This window comes from Alligator sinensis, unplaced genomic scaffold, assembly GCF_000455745.1.
Source record: "Alligator sinensis unplaced genomic scaffold, ASM45574v1 scaffold939_1, whole genome shotgun sequence".
Lineage (NCBI taxonomy): Eukaryota > Metazoa > Chordata > Crocodylia > Alligatoridae > Alligator > Alligator sinensis.
The window spans coordinates 142,484-147,238 of NW_005841995.1; the positions used below are offsets into that span (position 1 = coordinate 142,484).

Below are 4,755 nucleotides of genomic sequence, written 5' to 3' on the forward strand. Positions count from 1 at the left end.
GCAGCCCCCGCATTGCACGCGGGCGGAGGGGCGCGGCTGGGGGGACGGGGGGCACTTATCCCGGGACAAGGAGCGAGCGTTCAGACGTGCAGGCCCGTTATCCCGGGATAAACCCTAAACAGGGTTCCCGGCATAAGAAGCAACAGCAGCGCGTCCCGGGGCACAGCAGAGCCACTCTGCATGGGGCTGAATGAGGGTTGTCAACCCTCCAGGGATGAGGCGTTCATCTCCGGGAGACAGAGGAGAGGGCCTTCATTGGCATCAATATGAAATGTTGGTCTAATAAAAGATATCAAATTCACCCAAGGAACCTTGTCTGCCTATGTCCTTAGACCACCACGGCTACAACCTACACCCCAGACTCTGATGTACACGCTTGTGCGGTGGGTTTTTCAAAAGTCATAGTCGCATGCATTTGCCTTCCCGACGGCAAGTCCGTAATGGCATTATGAAACTTCCCAGAACAGATTTGGACAGAGCTGGTCAACCCCAAGTTGAATCAGTGGCAGCCATGCCTTCGACCCCATGCTAAACCCTGCTCGGAAGGGCCGCGTACGTCCGTGCCAATGTCCCAGGACAAAGCGAGGGGGCCGTCACGGTGGTGGTGGAGGCGGTGCTGTACGGAGATGGGCAGGGCGGTTGGGTTGTGTGAATGCAGCCTTCTCGCTGCACCTGGCGCTCTGCCGCGGATCAGACCTGCAAGCCATGGCGCGAGAAATGAAACGGCTCTTGCCCACGTCGCAGTCCAGGTTTGAATGTTTAGGCCGTGCCTGGGAACCTTCATGCGTTTCAAGTCGGAGCCTGGATTAAAACCAGCTAGAGGCAGCTCAGTCACCCCTCTAGCTGGGGTGTCCCACAGTGTCCTTTTTTGCAGGGTGTTGACACCAGCCCATGGGAAATGTCGGAGCACACAGGCCAGCTCCTGAGGTTCTTAGATCTGACCGCTCGTGTTTCCCTTGTTTTTTGCTACAGAAAATAGAGTAACTCCTGTTGCAAAGAACTCAGGAAGACCACAAAAGGGCAGGACGTTTTGGACACGTTGGATTCCTGTTTGAAATCTCTGGGTTTCTCTTACAAATCATGTGTAGGTGTTTGCACAGTGCTAATTTTGCATGGCTATCTGTGGTGTCCTTAAATGCATCTCAGTTCACCCTCATTGAGAATCACTGGTATAGAGGTTGCAACATGTTGATTTGCAACCAAATATGCTCTGCATCTTAGTCTTTTTGCTAACCGGAGGATACGCTCAGAGACAGTTAGCCATGTTAGTCTGAATTTAGGCAGAGGTAAAGCAAGGTGACAGCTAGAGACACTAGCTCAGGGGTGGGCAAAATGTGGCCGAGGGGCTGGATAACAGCCCGCCAGGCAGTCTATCTGGCCCACGGGGGCCCCCCCAAATTAAAAAAAATTATATTTATCTGCCTTGGCCTGCCTGTCATGCGACCCTCAATGGCTTGCCAAAACTCACTAAGCAGGCCTCCACCCGAAATAATTGCCCGCCCCTGGACTAGCTGGTCCTGAGGCTTGAGGAGGCTAGGTTTTATGAATACATACTTGCTTAATTCATTATTGCTCAACATGCATTTATTGGGATTTTTAACGTTAACATTTATTCTGATGGGAAAGGGTGAATGATGCATAACTGATGTTCTTGATTTTTTTTTAATTCTAGGTCTCTGGGTAGAAGAAAATTTAAAAGAAATTAAAATGTTTGGTAATGGCATTTTTGCAATTTAGTTTTCTCGGTTTAAATAATGTCACTAACGTGTTGAATATATGAGGTCCTATTTCCTTATCAAAACATGCTTTTCATTAAAATTAGGTTTATTAAATGGTGGAAATATTTACAGTAACTAGTGAACCGAAGGATTATTTCCAGTCATCATGGGGAAGATTTTCAACGTTACTTAAGAGAAGCAAGATTTGCAAGGTGAAGTAGTAGCTTTTATTGGGAGGGAGAGTATACAAGGTTTTGTGTTTCAGTTTCCCTTCATCAGGTCTGGGAAAGACAGCCACAGTCCAAGTTAAGTTAAAACAATTGCTTTTGTTTACCCTAATTAATTGTGTGTTATAAATTTGAACATTTGAAAGGGAAGTGGGAGAAAGGAAGTTAGGAGAGGTCAAGGTGAGAGAGTGGTTATAATGAGCCATAAAAAAAACAAGACATTTGTTAAGCAAGTGATTTTTTTTTTTTGGTGTCCAGAAAAGTTATGTATTGTTGTTCCCAGGCTAGTCTTCCGGAGGAATTGTGTACATTTCCTTTGAGGTTGTAGAGCAGTGAAGCGAGAAAAAGGCTGGTAGTTCTGTGAAAAGCGTTCTCCCACTGGTGATACTGGGAATACTCCTCTCCTTTAATTTTGCTGTTGGAGTTTGTTCTGGTGTGTAACTGTTGTCTGATTTCACACAACGACTCTATCAGTTATTTTGGTGGCTCAAGCTACAGATAGTCACCTTGTGGTATTTTTCAGTGGGCCTAAGCGGATTTAAATAGCAACATCACATTGGTAATGACCCAGCAACAAAAATAGGCCTAGAAAGTTACTCTATATTGAATATTCTGTAGTCAGCTAGAGTTTCTCAAAACTGGTGTATTAAGATCTGAGCCACTCATCTCATTTTTGAATATACAGTAATAGCTGCTCGTTGTTCATATGTTGATTGGAAGAGCAAAAAAGAAGTAGCAGCAGCAGCATATAAAACAGAGAGAAAACTAAAAAAAAATTAACCGTGTATTTACAGAGGACAGGAACCTGCTGAACGTCCAAGTATTGGGGAATCCAGCATCTCTGGAATAGATTACAGTTCAACATATGCCTTCTTTATTTATATACTTCTGGTTTTGAGCTGCGTATTCAGGAAACACTATTTTTATGGACCAGGGAGGTAGTATTCCTCTTTGCTGATCTCATAGTTAGAATAATGCCCATTCAGTTCAAGAGCATTTTAGGATCAGAAAGATGTTGATATACCAGAGGATATTCAGGGAAGCAAAATAAAAATGATTAGGGGGTGAGAGGGATTGTAACATAGGGTAGGACAAATAAGCAACTGGGACAATTCCAGACTGGGTGTAAGCAGGCACAATTAATAGAATTTCACTTGCTTATGCCAGACATGGATTTGGATTTCTTTGTCCTGCTTGTATAAATAACACTTAAGGAATGGTGCTCCCAGTATTTGAATCAAGGAGAGAATAGACTACCAGTAGCTTAGGAGGTGTCCATGTTTGTCACATATGAGGATCCACAGTTAAATTCTGTGGGGCTGTTTTTGTGATGGAGAATTACAAAATACTTAAACCAAAGGCAAAACAGTGTAACAGGAAAAGCACTGCTCTGCCAAGTGCTATAACTTGCTATAGGAAGTTAGTACATGGTGCCTTTATATATGCCTAGAAGATTAAATTTTAAAGATTAGTGATCATGGGTTTGTTTTGCACAATAGGCAGTTTGACCTGGAGCCAAAGAAAACTGGCTACTCAAAATAATTTGTTCTTGCTATAGAGAGAGAAATGCATCTCTCTGAAGATTTTCTGAGTGTTTAATTACATATAACTAGGATTTAAATTGACAATTTATCTGTATAGATGATTGGATAGTATTAAAATTATCTCCAAAACCAAAAAAAAAAAAAATTAAACGACCATCAAGTTCACTAAACCCCTTTTTATCATGTATAACAATTAATTATTTATAACAACCCTCCACATTAAAAATGTGAGTGAATACCTGAAGATACCAAATCTTAATATGACATACAAATGCAGTCTCCTTATAAAGTATTAAAAAAGCCCTGCAGAGTTAAGCTCTGTGCAATACCCTGACTTAATTCTTGGATTCTGGAGTTTTTATATTGTTTTGCTAATTTGATGCTGGTATCTAATCATGTTCCTTTAAATTAATTATTGTGGATAAGTTTAAAAGTAATAGATTTATTAACTGACAATGGATTTTTCTATAAAGGAGTTACACTGCTATTTCTTGTGAATAATTTTGAGTACGTAATTTGTTTGGAAAGTGTCTAATAATATTGGTTTATAGCAAAAAAAATTATATGCTTATAGACCTATATTTGAGGAAGATCTATATTTGCCCTAAGCACCTGTGCATATAGGTTTATATACTGCACTATGGATGAAGTACAGGTAGCAGAACTTGGGACAAGTGTGACAGAGATGACTATATTTCAAGTCTATATTTCACTTTCCAGATTCTCTTGCTCCTGCAGATAGCTGGTCCCCTTTCACAGAGCTAGAGTCCTGAAGGCTGCAACCAAGAATTTGTGTAGCATGAAGGCATCCCAGCAGTGTAATCTGGCTACCTGTCTCTTACCCTGATCACAGAAGGGAAGAAGAGAGGCATAAAATCATCATCCTTCTCTCTCTGGTGCTACAGGATCCTCTTTTACAGTGGGATGATCCTTCTAGGGCCAGAAATAAAGCAATAATTTTTTTTTAGGGTCCACATATTCCGATGCTGCTTTGCAAAGCAGCTGTTCCGTAGAGAAAAACTTGTCTCTCAAGCTATTTCAAACCAATTTTTCTGTTTTGCTGTTGTGAGTTTAACATCTATTTGGAGTTAAGGTTCCAGATTAAATCAAAGGAAATAAAGCAGAATTGGCCCTAACCACTGTGATTGCATGGGGTGAAAAAGCATATGGGGCATATAAAATTGCATTGTGCGTGAAGAGCCAAAGATTTTCTTTAGTAAACATCGAGGAGGCGACTGGTGGCTTGGTATCCTTTTACCTCTTTCC

General features: G+C 41.7%; 1 protein-coding gene across 11 annotated transcripts in view; it reads left to right on the forward strand.

Moving 5' to 3' along the window:
* Positions 1–53: 53 nt before the first annotated feature.
* The window catches only part of CEP68 (centrosomal protein 68), a 32,650-nt gene continuing 27,948 nt past the window's right edge, over positions 54–4,755 (forward strand). For 3 of the 11 annotated variants that reach the window (XM_025201459.1, XM_025201460.1, XM_025201469.1), the window contains exons 1-3: positions 54–383; positions 973–1,084; positions 1,823–1,930. The gene's annotated coding sequence lies outside the window, so the exon portion shown is untranslated. Of the gene's footprint in view, positions 384–972; positions 1,085–1,672; positions 1,715–1,822; positions 1,931–4,755 lie in introns of all 11 variants that reach the window. The other 8 variants (XM_025201462.1, XM_025201467.1, XM_025201471.1 and 5 more) reach the window with 4 other exon arrangements.